The sequence below is a fragment of the Petaurus breviceps genome, unplaced genomic scaffold (genome assembly GCF_028583685.1).
Source record: "Petaurus breviceps papuanus isolate PSGF00001 unplaced genomic scaffold, PetGlider_PUasm1.0 229, whole genome shotgun sequence".
NCBI classification, from domain to species: domain Eukaryota; kingdom Metazoa; phylum Chordata; class Mammalia; order Diprotodontia; family Petauridae; genus Petaurus; species Petaurus breviceps.
Genome location: NW_027185903.1, coordinates 15,019,631 through 15,043,486, shown reverse-complemented (window position 1 = coordinate 15,043,486; position 23,856 = coordinate 15,019,631).

The window sequence follows — 23,856 nt, the reverse complement described above, 5'->3', positions numbered from 1 at the left end:
CTTTGTACAGCTTCATATAGCTCTCTCCATATAACCTTATAACTTCATATTTATTCTTTTTGCATACATAAAGCAGTCTATTACCTTAATCTACCATAATTTAATTAGCCATCCTCCAGTCTTTAGAAACACAAGTCATATACATATGAAGGTAGTAAAAACAACTCTCTATGAAAGTTACTATACAACAAACAAAGCCAATGCAAACAAGATTAGGAGGGAAGCAGAAAATTGGAAAAGAATTTTTACAACCAATGTCTCTGATAAAGGCCTTATTTCTAAAATATATAGAGAACTGAGTCAAATTTTTAAGAATACAAGTCATTCCCCAACTGATAAATAGTCAAAGGATATGAACAGGCAGTTTTCAGAGGAAGAAATTAAAGCTATCTATAATCATATGAAAAAATGTTCTAAATTACTATTGATTAGAGAAGTGCGAATCAAAACAACTCTTAAGTACCACATCACACCTATCAGATTTGCTAACATAACAAAATGGGGAAATTATAAATGCTGAAGAAGATGTGGGAAAATTGGAACACTAATACATTGTTGGTGGAGTTGTGAACTGATCCAACCATTCTGGAGAGCAATTTGGAACTATGCCCAAAGAGCTATAAAAATGTGCATACCCTTTTCCCCAGCAATAACACTTCTAGGGCTGTATCTCAAGGAGATCATAAAAATGGGAAAAGGACCCTCATGTACAAAAATATTTATAGCAACTCTTTCTGTGGTAGCTGAGAACTGGAAATTGGGGGGATGCCCATCAGTTGGGGAATGGCTGAATAAGTTGTGGTATATGAATATAATGGAATTCTATTGTTCCATAAGAAATGATGAGCAGACAGGTTTCAGAAAAACCTGGAAAGGTTTATATGAACCAATGCTGAGTGAAGTGAGTAGAACCAGGAGAACATTGTATACAGTAATAGCCACGTTGTGCATTGACTGACTTTAACAGACAGTTCTCAGCAATTCAAGGACCTAAAACAACTCCAAAAGACTCATGGTGGAAAATACTGTCCACATCCAGAGAAAGAAATATGGAATCTGAAGGCAGATCAAATCATACTATTTGCTCTCCTTTTTTTGTTTGTTTTTTCTTTCTCATGGTTCCTCCCATTTGTTCTAATTCTTTTATACAACATGACTAATATGAAAATATGTATAATAGGGACGTACATATAGAACCTATATTGGACTGCATGGTGTTTTGGGGAGGGGAGGGAGGCAGAGAAAATTTAAAACTTAGGGAAGTGAATGTTGAATGCCAAAAATAATTTATAAAAAAGAAAGGAAGGAAGTTACTATACAGCTAGGTGCTTTATTCTTTTCATAATTTTTAGAAAAGCCTAGAAATAGAATCAATGGATCAAAAGTATCACCAGCTTTGTGGTTTTTAGTGTATATTATCATATCACCCTCTAAAATGTTTGTACCAGTTCCAATAACAATATATCAAAGTGCCTGTTTCCTAGCAGTTCTGCCGACATTGAATCAATATTAAATTTGTTGTATTTATTGATCAGTTCCCAGAAAACCCAAAGTAGAAATCACCTGTAACTATTCAATGCCCAGAATTATATGGAATATAATACAATGCAGTCCCTATCCTTGAGCCATTTCATTGGAGAGACAAGATAAAACCTCAGGAAACGGTTGCAGATTAATACTAGACAGGAGATTTTTGTTGTTCAGTCATTTTAGTCACATCCGCCTCTCTATGACCCCTTTGGGGTTTTCTTGGCAAAGATACTTGAGTGGTTTGCCATTTCCTCCCCAAGCTCATTTTATAGATGAGTAAACTTGGGCAAATCTGGTTAAGTGACTTGTTCAGGGTCAAATGGCTAATAAGTGTCTGAGGCCAGATTTGAATCCAGCAAGATAAAGTCCTCTTAACATTAAGGCCCAGTACTCTAGCCACTGGCCCACTTAGTTGACAGAAGATAATCAAGTGTTATTGGGTTCACTATAACAGAAACCCTAAAAAAGGAGAAATCTCTGAGATCTGCAATGAATTGGGAAAACTTCATCAAAATGGCATGACTTCTGCAGGACTTTGGAAAATGAGAAAATTCTCAGTGACTGGGACATTTCCCTTCCTTCTCACAGGGCATCAAAAGCCCATGTCTTTGACAATATTCCAGAACTCCTGCGAAGTGACTTCTAATTGATATATATGTGCTTGTATACATATATATACATACATATACATTTATGTAGAATTATTTATTTGTTTATTTGCTTTTTGGAGAGGGCAAGGCAATTGGGATTAAGTGATTTACCCAAGGTCACACAGCTACTAAGTGTTAAGTGTCTTGGGCCAGATTTGAACTCAGATCCTCCTGATTCCAGGGCCAGTACTCTATTCACTGCACCACTTTGCCAGCCCATATGTTGAATCTTTAAAAGCACTTTCTCTAAAAGAAGGGAGGGAGTGTTGGATAGTGAAGAAAGGGCTAGTCATAGATTCAGGAAGACCTAAGTTTAAGTCCCACCTTTGATACAACTGGAAAAGGCATTTTTTTTTTCACTATCCCTAGACGATACCCTAAGACTATAAATTGAAAAATAGTTGTAGGTCTACATTAGTAGAGGGAGTTTCCTACAGTGATGTAATCACAGGTTTTTAACTCTCCACCACAGCCCTGTGAGTCAGGTAACATAAATAATATTGCCCCTTTTAAATGAGGACGTTAAGGTTCAGAGAGGCTGAGTAACTGGAATTCAGGATTCAAACCCGAGTCTCTGGGCTCTTTCCCTGCTTGGGTGGCCTTGCAGGCACCCAGTACCACCCAGATGCTCAGCAGGAGGACCTAATTCAGGTGACTATGATCACTGAGCCAAGTGGCGCTTCAGCAACAATCCTGTTCTTCTCCCTATTTATTTGGGAATGACGGGGAGAGGATTAGAGGGAAATGTGAATGGACAAAGACCCTAGTGTCCCTGGGGTTCACCCTCACAGCTTTTCTCCTACTTACCAAGAATGGTGTTTGTTACAAGCAAATTGAGAGAGGACATCCTAGCTTGGGCTTCCCTTGGACAGGAGAAACTCAGTACTTCTAAGAATCTTAATCAATGGAGAACCTGAAGAGTAGCCTGGAGATAGCTATTCCCATGGGTTAGGTCCCTGATGGACTGCATTCATTAGATCTGGCACTTAGGGTCATCTTGGTTGAAAAAAAAAAACAATTATCTAATATTCAAAATGGGACCTTATGAAGGAATTAAGGCATGATGTCCCCTTCCCTATTCCCAGTACAGGGAGAGAGACAGAGACAGAGAGACAAGAGAAAGACAGAGACAGACAGGCAGACAGAGAGACAGAGACAGCAAGACAGTGGAAAGGAGGAAGAGAATAAGCATATATATAGCACCTGCTACTTGCCAGGCACTGTGCTAAGTGCTTTACAAATATCTCATTTGATCTTCACAACAACTCTCTGAGGCAAGTGCTGTTATAATTCCCCTTTTTTCAGTTGAGGAAACTGAAGCAAACAGAGGTTAAAGTGACTCACCCAGGGTCACACAGAAACTAAATATGTGGACAAATTTGAACTCCAGTCTTCCGGACTCCAGACCCATCACTATATTCACTAATAGATATCACCTATATATGTAAAGAATGTTGCCTCTAGAATAAGAGGACCTGGGTTCAAATCCAACATCTGTTACTACCTGTAAGATCTCAGTGAATTCATCTGACCTCTCTGATCCTCAGTTTCTTCATCCATAAAATGAGAAGATTGGAATTGATGACCTTTCTAGCACCTTCTAGATCTATCGCAGTTTTATTTTTTGGGTTTTTTTTTGCCTGTATTCCACCACCAAGTCTGTCTGGCTATGTTATGTCCCATTCTTTAAGGATATCATCTTTGCTTTCAATGCTAGGTGTGCCACATTGGAACTATCACCTGTGATGGGCCAGAAATGACCCAGTTTTTCATTCAAGTTCCACAATGACGTCTTCTGCTTTTGTTTGAACAGGAGAAATTACATGGAAATAGATCTAGATTTGTTGGCCACCAAAACTATGTAAAAGAGTTAGTATCAAAATTACAGTCAGAATGCACAATAATTCTATCACAGTAATGAGGGAGCATCAAAACTTTTTTAAACAATAATAATAATAACTCACCATTATATGACACTTTGAAGTTCATAAAGCACTTTCCTCATAAGAACACCATAAAGTAAGTATTTGAATACTCAGTGGAATTGTGGCCTCCTCAATGTGGCCACTGCCTACAATGCAGCAGACTGTGATATCTCCATGGCTTCTTACTCTGTGTAACTTTTACCAAAGTCTTTCTCTGATGCGTCCAGGGGCACATAGATCTCTTGAAATTATATGAGTTTTAACATAGCATTCAGGCTTCCTGCCTGTCTAGCAGCAACCACACTGGCATACCCAGGGTGGCTGCTAGCATAGGTTCTTAGATCTGCTTTACTAGGAAAGATAGCTCTTTAAGGGATCAGCAATCTTTTTCAATGACATTCACTAATTCAGGGGAAAAGTCAGCACCCTAACTTCAGAGCAAATATAAACAGAGAAAATACAAGCAGAGAGATAAAGACCAACAGGGCTCTGACTGCCTGAATCAAGTATATACTTCATACACATCCCTGGATCAAGAAAGCCTTTACATCCGAGCAGTTGGAGAGCTCTGACATACCGGTCACTCAGAATCTCAACCAGGAAATCACAAGAACCTTCTCATAAGGAAGCCCCTGAAGCAAAATACCAACTCAGAGTGTGTGTGTGTGTGTGTGTGTGTGTGTGTATATATATATATATATATATATCAGAGCCAGAAGGCATCACAACCCTCTTGACTCAGTGCCTAATTAAAAATTAGCAAAAGGTGTGAAAGCCTTCCTACAAACAAGCCTCCCCTTAGCAATCTTCACTCACCCAATAGGCTCTGAGACTCAGGATGTATGACAGCTGTGAGCTAAACCAATGCTCAAAGCAGGTCACATAGGCCTGTTAATGGGTGGGAAAGATCTTCCTAACCCATTAACATTACAGCCTGTTATATGATTGATCCACTTTCTCTTCTAGTCATAAATTTCTTTGATGATATCTTTTCTGCTGCTTAAATCTAAAATTCATCAATAGTAATATGAAGCATTCTATTTGTAATCACCTTATACTTTACCTTGCCCACAACTTTTATTTTTGGGAGATTATGGTACGCTATGATTTGCATCATGAGAAAATTAGGGATATTTATTTATTTAACTTTTGGGAGGGGGAAGGCAGGGCAATTGGAGTTAAGTGACTTGCCCAAGGTCACATGGCTAGTAAGTGTTAAGTGCCTGAGGTCGGATTTGAACTCAGGTTCTCCTGACTCCTGGCCAGTGCTCTATTCACGGCGCCACCTAGCTGTACCAATTAGGGATATTTAAGAAGACAGAATTACGTTTTAGGTAAAAGTATCCAGTCATTGAAAGAATTATACAATTTCCCAACCTCAATCCATCCTATCTTCTTCATCCAGTTCATTTCTAGGCCCTTCTTATTGTTCATTTGCAGTGTCTCTTCAAGATATTTGTAATTATTGACAAGATCTATGGGCTGCATATATCATAATCTGGACAATATATAGTCATCATCCACTTGGTTTTTTTCTATGTGGATAGTAAGGCTGCTCTTATCTAGCAGTTTCTTCGCTGTTTGGGGGTTTATTGCAATGGGCACAACGTCCTCTGGAAATGTTCGGTAACAGGGAGGATGTAGAAGCTCAGTGGTTCCTGGGAATTTCATCTCCAGGACAGCAAGGAGTGAGCAAATATCAGTACCCAGATCAGACTGATCCTGTATCATTTATTTATCCTATTTATAATGAATGGATATTGTCCTATAACTACTGAAGTCACAGCTATTTGTCTCTGAACTTTGTTCAAAGATTCGCCTAGCCTTTAACAGGTGAAGTTTAAAAATCCAGCTCTCCTGCTAATCACTGACCTATTTGTGCTTCACCATGGGGGATGTGTGTAAACACAAAAGGTGTTGGACCTGATCTCTTTACAACACCAAGCTATCCTTCAAGGATATCTGGTTTGCTATCCAAAAGTCTGGGCCACTATCTCACACTTGGATTCAAATAATGAGCACTTCTTAGTCTCATGAGAAAAGAAAGTGAATTGTTGCTAGCCCCCATTATCAAACTTCCAACCAACCATGTCTTCCCTATGCTTTAACTCTATAACCAGTCATGTTGCCTTCAATCCCATGATGTCATCCACCCTGTTGTTTCTTCTATACTCACCAAAACGTCTATAATGGGAACTGTTTTTTTGCTTCAGGTTTTTGGCATAAATGGAGGCAATCTATTGACCCATTTATTGACAGGCAGCATGCCCTACTAATAAATGTTATCTTGCTTGGGGAATTGCCTCAATTTTTCCTTTTGTCAAATTTTAATCAAGACAATATGTAAGACAATTTAAGATAGTTGATTGGGCTAAACCAAATAAGCTAAAATGTTAAGCATTATCTTTTCTTCCTACAATTTTTCCTGTATTTTTTTTTAATTTTGCTTTCCTGGCAATCATCTAATGATGATAATACCCATCCCCACTGTTGCTTCCTCCCACACTATAGCTCTATCAGTCAGCCCAAAGAGGGGGAGATTATCTACACTCAGAGGCTGAGCATGTTCCATTTCCAGTATATTATCACTTTATGCATTTGAGACTAACATGTTTCATGATGTGTGACTTGTGTCAAAAAGAAAAGACTTTGAAACAGCTGCCAAAGGCATATACCTTTATAAAATATAAAAATCCCAGGTACTTAATGATTCTTCTTGACTTTATAACTATTATTAGAAGAATTAATTTCATCGAGTTTTTTCCACGTTATTTTCAAATGGCAGTAATATTTTTATGTTACCTGGTTTGCTATTCCACAGAATATTTTGCATCCAATGGATTTTTTAAAATATCGACTCACCCATTTTTTCCAATCATAATAATTCTCTGATAATATCCTTTGTAACATGTCTCCTACATAACTTCTTATTTATATGTGTCATAGACTGTTCATACCTACTATGTTATGTGTCTCTAAAGTGACCTTTGAGTTATCATCATCTTAAACTCTTTGGAGACCAGAGTATTCCATGACTTGAAGCCATTCACTGGCATTAGAAAGGCATTGTTGTTTAAGAAGCTTGGCTTTTCTTTCAAGGACAAGCTCAGGATCATTAAACCACTGTGTAGATCTCAAAAGTGATCTTAGGCTGCTTTCCTCTCCCTGTTTAACTCAAGGCCCAGCTCATTGTCCATTTGCATCATCTGTCTCAGATATAGGATGATGGATGAGTTCTACAGATTATCCATTTAACTGCATGTCATAGTCTGAGCATAGGCAGTTTTCATCCAATTCTTTTTGTCTTCCTACATGCATAGTTAAACCAACCTCTTTTCAGCAATTACAAATCTCATTTAGGAGACTCCCCAGTGTTCTAGGCATTGATGTGATCAGCACAGAGTTGTGCATAAACAGAAGCCTCTGAAAGATCTAATCCTCTTTAGAGAATCTCTCAACTTTGATTCTGTATTGGAAATCCTCCACAACATGTGGCAAACACTTGGAATGAGCATGATTCTCCTTATTTTTGTCTCATTTGCTAATAAGCAGAGGGTCATGAAACAAAGTTATGGAGGTTATTATATCTTTCAAGGAATCATGAATGATTTGGGGTTATACATAGAAAAACCTTTAAAAAGGTAGTATTTCTCTTTACAAAATACAATGGTTTTTTTAAAGTATACAAACCACAAACTAGCATTATGGGATTTTGAATTCTCTGTAGCTTTCAGTCAATTATGTGCCTGTAAAGATGTAGTCATCTATGGAATATTGCTTGTGAAAGTCTGCTTAGTTCATTTTGAAACTCTCTTGAAAGATACCCTTAATCATCGTATATACAAAGTATGTAAATAAAGTACCTTATACACATGATCTCATTTCAAGCTCCCAATAACCCTGTGAAACAGGGACTACAGGTATTATTATTCTCATTTTACAAATAAGGAAACGGAGGCTTAGAGGGGTTGAGTTATTTGTCTATGGTCACTTACTGGTAAGTATCACAGATAGGATCTGAACCCAGGTCTTCTTGATTCCAAGTACAGCACTCTATCTACTACACTACACAGCCACAAAGCATATCCATGTGTCTATGAAGCAGGGCACAACAAAGGAAGTTCAGTTGTGCTGAATAATCTTTAATTCTTCATTTGAGATGACCTACTAGTTTTCTAGCATATCTTGCATTCAGTGATTTCATGACATATACTGGGACTGATCATGTGACCAAACTTACCATCCATAAAAAGAGAAACTCATAATGAAGAATGGAAATATCAGAACTTAGCCAAGGATAGTGGCTATGAGAGGTGAGAGAAGGGTGTATATGTAAGAGATGTTGCAGAGATAGAAATGACAAAGTGTGGCTGCTAATGGGTTACATGGGATACGTGAGAATGAAAAATTAAGATTACAAACTTGGATGGGAGGATAATAGGGTCCTTAACAGTAATAGGAAGAGGGATGCATTTGGAGGAGAAAAAATGCATTCTGTTTTGGACATGATGAATTTGAGATTACTATAAAATGTCCTATTTGAAATGTTTAATAGGCAGGTCATGATGTGGGAATGGAAATCAGGAAAGACACTAAGGCTAAATATTTAGATCTGGGGCTCTTCTTCATAAAGAAGGAATTGGGTCATGGGAGCTGATGAGGCCATCAAGTGAAAAAGTGTAGAGACCAAAAAAAAGAGGGGCCAAGACAGAGTGTTGGGGTAATACTCATACTTTGTGGTATTAAATAGATGACAGTCCAGCAAAAATAAGGGCTGCCAGAAAGAAAGAGAGAACATCACCACAAAAACCTGGGGAGGAAAAAGTATACAGGGTGAAAAGATCGTCAACACTGTCAGGTAATAAAGAGAGGTCAAAAAGGAGCAAACAATTGGAAATTGAAGGGATGCCCTTCAATTGGGGAATAGATAAAAAAAATTATGGTATAGAATTGTGACAGAATACTACTGTGCTGTAAAAAAATGATGGGCTGGTTGATTTTAGAAAAGCATGGAAAGACTGGCATGAAATAATGAAGAGTGAAATAAGCAGAACCAAGAAAACATTGTATATAGTAATAGCACTATAATTCAAATAATTGAGAATGGCTAAGTTATTCTGAGCATTATACTCAAATCAGCTACAAAGGACCTATGAAGGAAGATGTTATCCACCTTCATAAATAGAAGTATGCATAGTATGGTTTTACAGAGAGAGAGAGAGAGAGAGAGAGAGAGAGAGAGAGAGAGAGAGAGAGGGAGGGAGGGAGGGAGGGAGGGAGACAGAGAGAGAGAGATATGTCAAATGGTGGCCTCCTCTAGTGCAGGGTTGGGAGAGAGGGTGGGAGGCTGTTTGGAACTTAAAATTTAACAAAAAAAATATATATTTCAAACAAAATAAAAGGCCATTAGAGTTGAACAGATCCTTGGTAATTTTGTGTAAACTGTAAAACATAGTTTCAATTAAGTGATGGGATCAGAAATCAGATTGGAACTAGCTTAGAAGAGAGTAAGAATAGAGTCAGTGGAGGCACCATGTCTATATAGCTTTTTCAAGGAGTTTGAAAAGGGGATGAAAGATGTAGTATGACAGCTAATGGAGATGACAGGATCGAATTAGACTTTTGGGGGAAACTTGAACAATGGTTCCTTCTTAGTATCTTGATGTTACCTAAATAAAAATAGAACACATAAGCTACCCATCTGTTGTTCCCTGATCCCCCTCCTTGGTCAATGTATCTCATGTTACAATTGTACATCATTTTTATATCTTTTATGCCACCTCTTATACATTTTTATTGGAAATAGGGTGCAGCCTATTTATCCCCACCATATATCTCTCCCCATTACCCTTGAGTAACCTGTAATTTTGATTCTTCATAGATTGTAGCTTTCCATGATTTCTAACCCTATTTCTAACTGAAAGAATATTGGTATCAGAAGTGGGGGGCAGATATTGTTCATTTGTTTTGAAGAACAGCATAAAGGTCACTATAAACATTGAACAAGTTTCAAATGTGCCCAATAAAAGATAGCCTGACATTCTTCTTCTCATGCAATTTTGGGCCCATTTCATTGTTTATCTGCAATTTCTGACCAAATCATATATATTAATGAACAGGCTCCATGGGTTGACTTTCCAACTGTATATTAGAATCTGGGCAACAAGAATTCTTCATCGACTTGGTTTTTCCTGACAGGTTAGTTGGGTCATTCTTTTCAGTGATTTTAGATCTCATTTAGGAGGCTCTACGATGTTCTGGAGTTTAATATAATTGGCAGTGTCATCTGCAAACATGAGCATTCAGAAGACGTCACCATTCACAGGAAATTCCACTCTCATTTCTAATCTGAGCTGAATATCTTCAATGACAGTAGCAAAAACAGTTGGAGTGGGGGTGGTGGAGTAAAGAAGAAAACAAGTACAAATAAGCATATGCATTTTTTTCCCAGATCTTTTACTTCGTTGCATAGGGAATTCCTGGTGAGGAAACTTCCTCTATCAAAACAGACTAGCAACTTTTATGCAATGTATAGTGTTGCCTGAGGGCACCAATGGGTTAAATGACTTGCTCAGAATCAGAGAGCAAATATTTGTCAAAGGCAAGACTTAGATCCAGGTCTTCCTAACTCCAAGGCCCACTTTGTAGTCACTAAATAATGCTGCTTGACTAGGTTTAATTTACTTTTTTAGAAAAGATCTTGATTTTGGTAGATTGCATTTGTTGGTAGAATTTTGTAACCACAAAGACAAGAGGATTTAATTATACATAGTGTTCTACTATTTTGCATAAGGAACTTTGACAAGTACTGCAAGACTTACTTGATTTCTGGTTTTTGTAAGTATTGTGCAGAGTCAGACTTTCTTTATTGTCATGACTAAATGAATTATTTGAAAAAAAATCTGAAATACTCCTTTCATTTATAGGCATGACAGCTTCATTTATATAACAAAAGCATAAACAATACAGTGACTAGCCTTTAAAATGCATTATGACTAATATCATCATTGAACAAATATGAATTATATTTTTCATTCAATTATGAATGAGGTTCTTACTAGAATGCTCTTTACTATCTTTTTTTGCAATTGGTCATTCATTCAACAATTGTTTGTTGTCAACTTTTATGTTGGGAACTGTGCTAGATGCTGGGAGTATAAAGACAAAAATTGGATAGTCTGTCTTCAAGAAGCTTTTATTCCATTAGGGGATGAGGGAAAATATGTACACAAATGAGTAAACACAAAATATGAACCAAAGTCAACTGTAAAATCAACTTAATACATAAAAGATAACATTGAACTAGAATTCATGCAATATAACCCAAATCTATTGTCAAGGATTTTATAAGCAGTGAACCTTTGTTCTGTCAATCTATTAACATTGCTCAGCTACCTGCAACCATGGAAATGACCACTGCTTTAGAGACTAATTCTGGGAAAAAAGACGGGAGCTCTCCAGTTATAACCAATTTGGTCAGCCTAAAAGACAAAGACTGGCCTCATCTGCACCTATAAGAAGCTACAAACTGTGAGAACTGTTCATTGAATTCATACACTTATTATTATTCCTAGTATTCAATTATTCTTCCTGATTTCTGGATCCCATCTCTTTTTTTTTGTTCTTTAATCTATATTTTGGTCCTGGTATTAGTTTTTATTTTTGACCTGGACATTGATATCTTCTTCTGAACCCCTGCCCTGTCTGACCCTCACCTATCTGGCAAATAATTTCAATGGTTTTAGGACTAACATAATGCATTTAAATACTCCTTTGGGGGGAAGAGGATGCTTTCTAGTCACAACCTTCTTAGTTATTCTTAATAAATGCTTCTTTCTTTATTTCTGCCTTCTTTCCTTCCTTTTTTCCTTTCTTCCTTCCTTCTTTCCTTCCTTTCTTTCTTTCCTGAGTGACTTCAGACTAAATCAAGGAAGATTCTTGGTTCTGGCCCATGGCATGTACCATTCCTGTCCTGCCGCAGGTATCAGTCAGGAAAAGCAATACACCAGTGAGAATTCATATAAAAAGTTATTGTCTTTGTGGATGAGGCATTAGGGTTTTTTTTATCAAATTATTGAAACTTTGGAAAACAAGACATGCCAAAAATTTGGCTGAATCATTTCACTTTTAATCAGCTGAAGCAAATGTAGAACTAGGCAAAAGTATAATAAAGTTATCCTCTAATTATACCACTGGCAAGATCGTGTCACCAATTCAATACTTTCTATTTCCATAAACTAGTGATTAGCGAGGATTATGTGAAAATAGAATCTCAAGTCTGATATCTAGTATCTTTTCTGAGTCTGCTGAGAAATTCTCTCAGCCTTTTTATGGTATGGAGAGGATCAACTACAGGAAAAACTGTTAAAGATGTCAATCTTGTCTTTGATCCCTTACCCTCTTTCCATATCAGTATCCCAGCTGAAGCAGGTACTGCACAGTGTTTAGAGCTTTGTCAGATATCAGACACCAAGCTATCTACTGCATCCCAGGTCATCATTAGGCATCTTGATTTTTGTCTTGCCAAAGATGATGACTGTAAAAGAGAATGAGGCTAATGATTTTGTGCAACTCTGCTTCATTTAAATCCAATTCACTCACAACTCAAGTCATCACCCAGTGATGTCATTGGTTCTCTTCAAAATTGAAAAACAAATGACAACAATCCCTCCTTAGAACCCTCTGCCCTCTCTCAGAATCTTCAGTGGCTGACCAAGGACCATCACAACACCCTTACCCTAACTAGGGCTGTACTCTGAATCTCTCTGTCCCCCTTTCTCCTCTCTCTCTCTCATCCAAACATCTGTTGTATATTTCATTCTTCAAGGAAGCCAGTCCCAACTAGCCATCCTTGAAAAGGACAAGGACAGGTTTGTCTGCCTTATTTATCTTTGTATCCTCTTACTAGTACCTACTACAGTGTACTGCATTTAGGAAGTATTTAATAAATGTTTGTTGAATTGACTTAAAAGAGTAGAATCTCTAAATCCTAAGGGATCTAGAAGGTTATCCAGTCCAGCCCATACATAAAGCAGCAATCCCTTCTATAGCATTATTAATAGGTGGTGACACAGACTCCCCTTGAAGACATCCAGTGATGAGAAACTCACTGCCTCAAATTAGAATAACTCTGAAGTACCACCTAACACCTATCAGATTGGCTAATATGATCAAAAACAAAATTGACTAATACTAGAGAAGATGTGGAAAAGTAGAGACACTAAGTCACTGTTGGAGGAGCTGTGAACTGATCAGGACAATTTGGAACTATGCCCAAAGGCTATAAAACTGTGCATACCCTTTGACCCAGCAATACCACTACTAGGTACATATCCCAAAAAGATCAAAGAAAAAGAAAAAAGACCCATGTCTGCAAAAATATTTATAGCAGCTCCTTTTGTGGTGGCAAAGAACTAGAAATTTGAGTGGATGTCCATTAATTGGGGAATGGCTGAACAAGTTATGACATATGATTGTGATGGAATACTACTACTGTGCTATAAGAAATTATGAGCAGGGGGGAAGCTAGGTGGTTCAGTGAATAGAGCACTGGCCCTAGAGTCAGGAGGACCTGAGTTCAAATTCAGCCTCAGGTACTTGCCACACTTACTAGCTGTGTGACCTTGGGCAAGTCACTTAGCTCCAATTACCCTGCCTCTCCCCCCCTCCAAAAAATACAGAAAAAAAATTATGAGCAGGATGGGGGAAAACTTGGGAAAACCTATAAGAACTAATGCAGAGTCAAAGAGCACAGCCAGGAGATCGTTGTACACAGTAACAGCAATATTGTAAGAATGATCAACTATGAAAGACTCAGCTACTCTGATCAATACAGTGATCCAAGACAATTCCAAAAGACTTATGATGAAATATGCCTTCCACCTCCAGAAGGAGAACTAATGAACTCTTACATGTAAAGTAAAACATAATTTTTCCACTTTATTTTTCTTGCTTTTTTACAACATGGCTAATATGGAAATGTTTTGCATGATTTTACATGTATAATTGATACATTGTTTGCCTTATCAATCAGTAAGGAAGGGATAGGTGGGAGGTAGGGAATTTAGAATTCAAAAAAAAATTTAAAGAATGTTAAAAATTAATAAATAATTCTTTAAAAAAAGAAGAAGAAACTCACTGCAGGATGCAGCAAAGGGCCTAGTATAATTTTGGACAGCTCCAATTGCATCAAATATTTTGTTCCCTGGGGTAAAAAGAATAAATCTAATCCTTCTTTCACATGACCACCCCTCAAGTGCTTGCAGACAGATCTTGTGCCTCCTCTTTGTTCTTCTTCAGATTATGGATCTCCTGCTTCTTTGATACATCTTCATTTGGCTTGGTCTTTGGTTTCTTCATCATTCTGATCATCCTCCTTTTTACAAACCCCAACTTCCCAAACTGTGTTACTTACAAATGAATCAAATACTCCAGCAAAGGTGTGAACATGGCACAGAACTCTCCTTTTCCTCATTTTGGACAGTATGTTTTAATTATGCAACTAATGCTCACATTAATATTGTTTGGTTGCTTTATCACACCATGGATTCATTTTCAGTTTGTCCACTGAGACCTTTAGGTCTTTCTCACCTAAACTGCTATCTTGTCAAGCCTGCCCCACACACTCTACTTGTGTCCTTCATTTTTGGAACCCAAGTATAGTACTTTACTTTTGTTCCTGGTGTATTTGTCAAAATACCTTTGGATCCTGATTCTGTAATTTAACATTTTAACTATCTCTCCAAGCCTTTTGTCATTTGCAAAGTTTATATTCATGGTATCTTTATTTTATCCAACTCATTTATTTTAAAAACAGTTTTTAAAATAAATAAACAGGGCCAAGGGTGAATGATGAACTCCACTACAGATCTCCTTTCAGATTGCCAATGATCCACTTATTATTTATTTACCTTTGGGTCTGGCCATTTATTTAGTTAGCTACAAATCCAGTCCAAACTTCTCCATTTTATTCATTGTAAATTTGTCAAATGCTTAGCTAAAATATGGATATGCTATATCTGGGGCATTCCAGTCTAGAATGCCTGTCAAAAAAGCATCAAAGATTAGTCTGGAATGTCCTGTTTTTGATTAACTTTTACCAGCTTCTACTGATCACTACTTCCCAAATGATTCATTACTATCTCCTTAATCATAAATTCTAAATTTTTCTAGGTATCATAGTCAAAACAACTGGTTATAGTTTGATGAATTACCCAACTTCCCCTTTTCCACTTCAATTAAACCAATACTTATTTTTTCAAAGTAGGATCATGTTTGTGCATGCTTTTCCATTCCTGGTATAGCTCTTCTTTTCTCTACTCTTTTTCAGAGGTAACCCTGGCTCAATCTCATCAACAAATATTTTCAGTATACAAGTATGTCATTCATCTTGGCTTGCTGGTTGGAATTCGTTGAAGGCAAGCAGGTATACTTTTACCATTACCTCGCTTAGATTTCAATTGCCTGGCAGCCATTTTATTTCTGAATTTCCCAATCAGAAGATCAACCTCTTTGGCAGAGAAAACAAAATAAAAAATAGTTCTATCTTATCAACATCAGCCATTATCATCATCCCATTCACCCAAGCAGCAATCTTCTCTCTTCTCTTTGATCTTCCTCTTGTCTCCCTAATGTAGCTGGCCATAGAATTTTTCAGCCTCAATTAATTTTAAATTTCAGTACTCATTTATTATTAAAGGATGGGGTCATTCACTCATCATTCTCAGTTATCTGACCTTGCTTTCATCTTCTGTATATGCCTTTATAAAAATCTAAGTTGGCTGGTGAGTCTCTTATATTTACACACACACACACACATATATATATATATACACACACATATATACACACATCAGTGTCTTTAGCTAGCTCCCTTTTTTATTCCTCATAAGGATCATTTGTGTTTTGTTCTTAAGACTAATTTTGTTCTTAAGACTACTCCCATTCTTTGTATTTTTTCTTTTTCAAAAAAATTAATTTTTAATTAACAAAATCAATTTTCTCTCCCTTCCATGACTCTGTCCATTGAAGAAAAAAAGAAAGAGAAAGCCTTTGAAATATTACATTTCAAACAATATTCGAAGTCAAGCAAAACAAATTCCTGCATTGGTCATGTCTAAACAACGCATGTCTCTTTCTGCACTGTAAGCCTATTACCCATTATCCCATATCTCCTGAGCAAACTTCTATGGAGCTTTTGTTCACAGGATCTCCCTTATCCTTTCTACGAATTCTGAAATCAAGAGGTTCTCCTTCAAAACCAAGGTATCAGAGTCTAGAAGAAACACTGGGGAAATTATGGTAATATAAAAATACATCAATAAAAACATTTTAAAAATCATATTGCAAATAGATAGATGTAATTACCACATGCTTAAGAACCAGTCATCTACTTAAGACTGCTGGTCTAATCAACGACTAAAGCAGCAGCCAAAATGAAGGCTATTATGAGGTAATCCTAGCAGGTCTATCCCTACCTCAGTCAAGGTCAGGTCTCTTCTGCTGACTGTAACCAATGCCTATGAGACCACAAATACTCTACACTCAGCAGGCCTTACAATACAGGGCACGAGAAAGATTCAATGATTAAATTATTTGAATATATGTCCTTATGAAGTTCAAAGTGATGGAATTTTACCTGTATTTCTGTCACACAAATCCATGAAGAGAAATGGAAAATATTAAGAGTTTTTATTTTATAACAAGAAACTGACATGGACCAACTGAGAGATTTTTCTTTAAATCTAACAAGTTAATGGATCCTGTGTCAGAACTCCCAGGTTCCTCGGTCCTAATGACAAATGAGGCCCTCTGAAATGATTCAGGATGATTCCAGAACCTCATTTGCAATATCTAATTCCCTGAAATCTGGTATACATGGTTAGCTGAGTCTTTGATCTTTTCAAAGATAATAAATAAAGGACAAGTTGAGAGGGAAGTTAATAGGGTAAAAAAGAAAATAAGTAAGAATAAGAAAGGAAGAATTAAAAAATTTATGAATTTTAAAAATTATGAAATTCAATTCAACAGGAATTTCACTAAATGCCCCCAAATGTCCACCTAGGCACTGTGGAGAGCTTTAAAAAAAAAGACTGGGCCTGGCTGTCTACTTTTAGGAAATCTTGGGGCAGCTAGGTGGCACAGTAGAGTTTCAGGCCTTCCTGAGTTCAAATTTGACCTCAGATACCTCCTAGCTGTATGACCCTGAGCAAGTCATTTAACCCTGTTTGCTTCAGTTTCCTCATCTGGAAAATGAGCTGGAGAAGGAAATGGTAAAGCACTCCAGTATCTTTGCCAAGAAGACCCCAAATGGGATCATGAAGACGTGACTGGAAATATATTCTGGGGAAAGAGCACTGTGAGACAGGAGAACTGGCTTCTGGCTTTAGATGCTTTTACATTACTCTGTGAACTTGGACAAATGGCTTCAATTCTCTCATCTGCAAAAGGAGGAAATGCATTAAATGATCTCTAAGGTCTAGGTGGGAATTAGATACCCAACTTACAACTCAGTGGTGTCCAATAGTTTATCAGTTGATTCTTTAGTATTTAGAAAGGATTTTCCCATTGAAATGCTTTATTAATGATGGTTCAGGACAAGCACATAGCTTGATATAACACACAAGAGAGCTGATATTATTTTAAAACCAAATAAAAATTCTAAGCCCTGTGCCTTAAACCAAATGCTACTCTGAGCCCCTCTGAGTGGAAAGGGGAAATGTCATTTGGACATCCACCCTGAAAATATAATGACAAGAATTTTAATAGCAGGGGTTGGTAAAGGAGATTGACCAGTACTCCAGGATCTAAAGCTATTAGTGGGGTTAGAGGCTAGGGACTGGGCCAAGGCCTTGGGCATTAGTGACTGATGCAAAAAATTATGGAGGAGGGCTTCAGTTGCAGTGGAATGGGAAGTAATGACCCTTTTAGGGTAGTATTACCTTGTCTCTAAGCAGCTGAACTTGTAGTCAAGAAGATCTGAATTCAAATCCAGCCTCATATAGTTATTACCTATGTGACCCTGGAAGAGTTGCTTAAACTCTTTCAGCCTCAATTTCCTCCCCTGAAAATGGGAATAATAGTAGTATTTCCTCAAAGGGTTGTTGTGAGGATCAAATAAGATAACATATGTACAATACTTTCCCAACCTTAAAGAATTATACAACTCTAAGAGCTTGTAGAAATAGATTACTTCTGTCCTATTGGCTTCTGTAATTAATTACATGACTGATTGTGTGCTTCATTGATTTCCATGAAACATTGCATGTAACTTAAATCAGAGACATCATTAAATACAGCAAATTGGAGGCCTGGATTCAAATATAGAATTCTGGAGGACTGAGTCAGGCGCGAAGAGAAGCATGGTTAGGACCCCTCCTGAAATAGTGGTCCAGGTAGGTAGTGCCCAGTCTGGACAGTGGGACCTCAAGGCGAAGTTTCTCTTGGATAGAAAGGCAGTTTGTGAGCTGGAGGAAAAGAAGCCAAGAGGGTAGCCAGATTATTTCTTTATCTATAGTTCCTTTAAATATAATATAGTTTTCTTGTTATAGTATTTTTAGTCATCTTTATTTTTACTGTTGTATTGTCTGACATCACGACTGCCACCCCTGCTTTTTTCATTCACTAGAGGCAAAAACAAATTCTATTCTATTCCCTCATTTTTAACTCTGGATGGATCTTTATGATTCACCAATGTTTCCTGTCAACAACATATTGTTGAATTTTGCTTTCTAATCCATCCTGCTACCCTTTTCTTTTTTATGAATTCATCCTATTGACAACCCACGGTTATAAATGTTCATTTTATTTTTCCTCCATATCTTTAATTATTTTTTAAAAATCTTATTGCCTCCTTCCCCAATAAATCAACACTAATAATCTATAATTGAAGTGACCTCACATCCATCTTCTGCTCCTCGCTGACCAGCCCAGATTCCAATCACTGGTTGTTATATTTTCTTTTCATCTCCCCCTTTATGATCCACCTTTCAAAACTGAACTTTGTTTGCAGCTCTACCCAATCTCTTAAATCCCATTTTCCACTTTTCTAATGCCTGCCTGTTTTGCTGTTGAATACAATGCATTTAATTTCTACACCAAACTTTATGTGTATATGTTTATGTTTTTAAACCTCTTTTGCCAAGTTCAAAAAAGGGTGGGGTTCATGCGATCCTTCCATCTACCAACACTAACTCCACATTTGTATACTCTTCTTCTGAGGCACTCCAAGCTTAAAAATATTAAGATCTCGGGGCGGCCAGGTGGCTCAGCAAGTAAGAGCACCGGCTCCAGTGTCAGGATGACCTGGGGATCAAATCTGGGCTCAGATACTTGGCACCATACCCAGAAATAACTGGCCGTGTAACCTTGAGGAAGTTACTTAACCCCAACTGCTTAAAAAAAAATATTAAGATCTCCCCTTTCCTCATTTCTTCTCTAATGTATTCCTTTCCCCCTCTTTTCTCTTTCCTCTCTTAAAATCATCAAAGCAAAACAAAACCACCCTTTCCAACCCTTGCATTGATGTTTTTTCTTGTTACCTATGTGACCTTTAATTTTTAAGAGACACTTGTCTCTTCTCCCCTATTGGAATGTAAGCACTTGATCATGGTTTATCCCCTTACAATTGCACAAATGTATTTGCTTTTCTGAGTTTCTCATCTCCTGGGTTTGTATTTCAAAGATTCTGCCCAGTTAACAGTCTTTTTCATTGGAATGTTTGGAAGTTTGCTATTGTATTGATTCCCTGGAAAGGTATACTTAATTCCACAAGATGTTATTCTTCATCATGAACTTTTCCCCCCCTTTCACAGATTTCATCTCCAATAGCTGTAGCATAGTCTTGGTTTTAATGCTATTTCTATAACTGTTCCCTTCAGTATCCTTTGATGAATCATCATTTGTATTGCACCCAGGCCTCCACCCTAAACCTTCCTGTCTTCTCTGTATTTATTTTTCATGATCTCATCAATCCCATGGCTTCGATTACCATCTCCATGCAGACTGACAGCCCACCCCTCTCTCCTGAGAGGACTGCATCACCAACTTGCTAGATATCTCCTTCCTTCCCCTGGCATTTCAAAATTAACCCATAGAACTTGTTGCAAAATGGAACTCATCTTTCCTTCTCCCCTAAATCCACTTCTCTTCCTCATTTTCCTGTTTCTATCAAGGGCACCACCATCCTGTCAGTCACCCAAATCTAATACTTCAGAGTCATTCTCTACTCTTCCTCCTCCCTTAGCCTCTATATCCAGTAGGAGTTGTTGGGTCTTACTTCTACATCTCTTGCTTCCATTTCTTTCTCTCTAGTCACATAGCCAGAACCTTAGTTCATGCCTTCATTATTATAATATAGTTACAATTAATATACTCTAATAATTAACTAATAAGTTCATACATTTGCTTCTTAACTGTATTCCTTGCATTTTTTACCACTCCATCTATCCTCTAAGCAGCTTCCAAATGAATAATCCTAAAGCACAGGCTAGAGTAGACCGTGTCACTCATTGGGTCAAGAAGCTTTAGTGGCTCCTCATTGCCTCTAAGATTAAATAGAAACTAACTGTTTTTATATTCTGTTTGCATTATATTCTGTTTGCATAAAAACCATTTAAAGCTCTTTGAGAGGGGCGGCCAGGTGGCTCAGCGAGTAAGAGCACTGGCTCCAGTGTCGGGATGACCTGGATCAAATCTGGGCTCGGATACTCAGCACCACACCCAGAAATAATAACTGGCCGTGTAACCTTGAGCAAGTTACTTAACCCCAATTGCTTAAGAAAAAAATAAAGCTCTTTGAGATCTCATTCCCAGGTATTTTTCCAATCTTACATTCTATTACTCCCCCTTGCACACTCTATATTTCATCCTGATTGGTGTACAGTATCATTACTCCCTGAATTCAGCATTCCATCCCTCCTCTCTGTGCTTTTTCTATAGGGTATTGCCCCATGCCTAGAATACTCTCCCTACTCACTCCTACCCTTTGGGAGGCATAGCTTTCCTTAAAGCTTAAACCCAAATATCACTCTCTACAAAAGACCTCTCAGTTGTCAATGTTCTCTCCCCCTACCAAAAAGAAAGAAGAAAAAGAAACATTACTTTGTGTTTAATTTGTATAAATTTATATCTTTGTATTGTTCAGTCATTTTTCAGTCATGTCTGACTCTACATGACCCCACTTGGGGTCTTCTTGGCAGAGATACCGGAGTGGTTTCCATTTCCTTCTCCAGCTCATTTTACAGATGAGGAAACTGAGGCAAAAAGGGTTAAAAGGCTTGTCCAGGGTCACACAGCTAGTAAGTGTCTGAGGCCAGATTTGTGCTCAGAATCTTCCTGACTCCAGACCTGGCACTTTCTCTACTGTGCCACCTAACAGCCCCCCAAAACTAATATCTAAACATTTATATCTACATATCTGCATGTATGTTATACATAATACACTGCAGAATGTAAGCTCTTAGAAGGCAGGGACTGTTTCATTTTTGTCTTTGTATCTTAATATCAAAGGGCAACATGAATAGAGAACCAGGAGGACATGGGTTCAAGTCTTGTCTCTGACACATAGCAGTTGTGTGACTCTGGGCCAGTCATTTCATCTCTCAGTGTTTCATGCAACTCTCTAAGGTTATGATTTGCAAAGCAAGCAGTCATCTACACTAGTAGAGGTTGTTCCTCAACAAGAGCTCCCTATACCAATAAAATTACAGGTCTGCTTAAAAAGAAAAGCTCTAGTGCCTGGCCCATAGTAGGTGCTTATTGAACTGAATTAAAATTGAAGCAAAAATCTCTTTTTCTCTAACATAAATTCACAGGAAAAACTGCTGCAGTTGACAATAACAACCAAATTTCTGACATATGGGTCAGAAAATGGAGCTGTTAGCATTTGGAATCATCCTAGATGAAATTAGTCATTTTCATTCCCCCTCATAATCCCTTCCCTTAACTCTGAAAAGCTCCAGGAAAAAAAAGGTATAAAAATGACAGTCAGGATAACCATTTGAAAGTAACAATTTGTTCTAACCTGGATAATGATCAAAAGAAAGGTGACTTACCTTAACACAACTTGAATACCAAAATCATTTGCTACCTGAAATGAGCTAGCATTTTATTTATTATAAAGTGCTTAGAGAAGTCAAATGTAAATGTGATGCATTTGAATCAAAAGAAATTAAGCTGATCAATGTTTCCCTGGCACAGAAGCAATTACATTTAAGAAAGTTTAAAAAGATGGTTACCAGGCAACTACATTCCTCCTCCGTACATTATCTACTCATAATCTCTGGTAAATTAGAGAAGATGACAGGCCGTCACTATAGAATAGGGACATACAGAATTATAGCATTGTTATTCTATGTTCCTCCTACAGAAGAAAAATCAATTATATCTTTCATACACTGATTAGGTTAAATAATAGCAATAAGCCTGAAATGTTAGGGTATCTTGGTGTGAGTATGTAGAAAGTCTAGGGAGTTTCACAGGAATGACCATTCTAGGCAGATCTTGCCCTCCCCATCCACACTATACATTGGAGCTTTCCATTTGCAGAGGGAGCTCTCCCAAACAACACATTTTACCTGCAGTATTATAGCTGAACTCTCCTGAACTCACTCTCTCCCTGTACTAATAGAAAACATTATTGCTATCATTTCATTATTGCTATTATTCACACCTAGAAATGTTTCATCTCTCAAATGAAAATGATGACACTTAGTCATCCAGGCTTTTCCCAGTGACCTCTTAATATTCCTCAGTGACCTCCCAAATAGTTCTTATGAAGGGAGAACTGGAAAGCAAGACTAGAAAAAATCCAACCTATTCTGTTCTAAGCTCCTTGAGGGCAGGAACGGTGCCATTTTTCATCTTCATATCCCTGGCATCCAGGATGGTGCCTTGCAGGCAGTAGGTGTTTGATGACTTTTTGTTAAATTGAGTTACCTGCACCTAAGTGGAAAACAAAACAAAAAACATTCCCAGAGCCTCAGATAATTAACTCCTTCCTGAAGAAGACTAGGGCAATAAAACATCTTCCTGAGTCAGGGTAGCACTGGACAGCTAGTCTGGATTTTTTATTTTCAGGGAAAGTATACAAACAGAATCCCCCCGAAGCAGTGCTTAACCTAATTATTTTTAGAAATATTTCTCAATGTGTTTAAATTTAGACCCATGTTAACCATGTCATTGATTCACATAGTAAGCATTTATTAAGTGCCTACTCTGTGCAAGGCACTATGCTACCTGTAAGAAAGGAAGACAAGCAAATAGGGAGACAGAGGGACTAAGAGACAGATAGACCAATAAACCAATAGAGAGAGAGAGAGAGAGAGAGAGAGAGAGAGAGAGAGAGACTGATATGATATAATATGATATGATAGAAATAGAGTTAGAGAGGTATAGGGAGACAGAGGGACTAAGAAACAGACCAACATATGAATAGATATTGATAGAAAGATATGATAGAAACAGAGAGAGAGGGAGGGAGATAGAGGGGGGAGAGAGAGAGAGAAAGAGAGAGAAGATAGAGATAGAGAGGTATATAGAGATGATGGAGATAGAAATAGAGAGATAGGTAGATAGATAGAAATGAGTAGATAAATATGATGATAGAGATAGAGAAGTAGGTAGATGGATAGATAGATAGAAAGGATAGAGATAGAGAAAGATACATACATAAATAGACAGGCAGGCAGACAGAGAGACAGAGACAGATAGATAGATAGATAGATAGATAGATAGATAGATAGATAGATAGA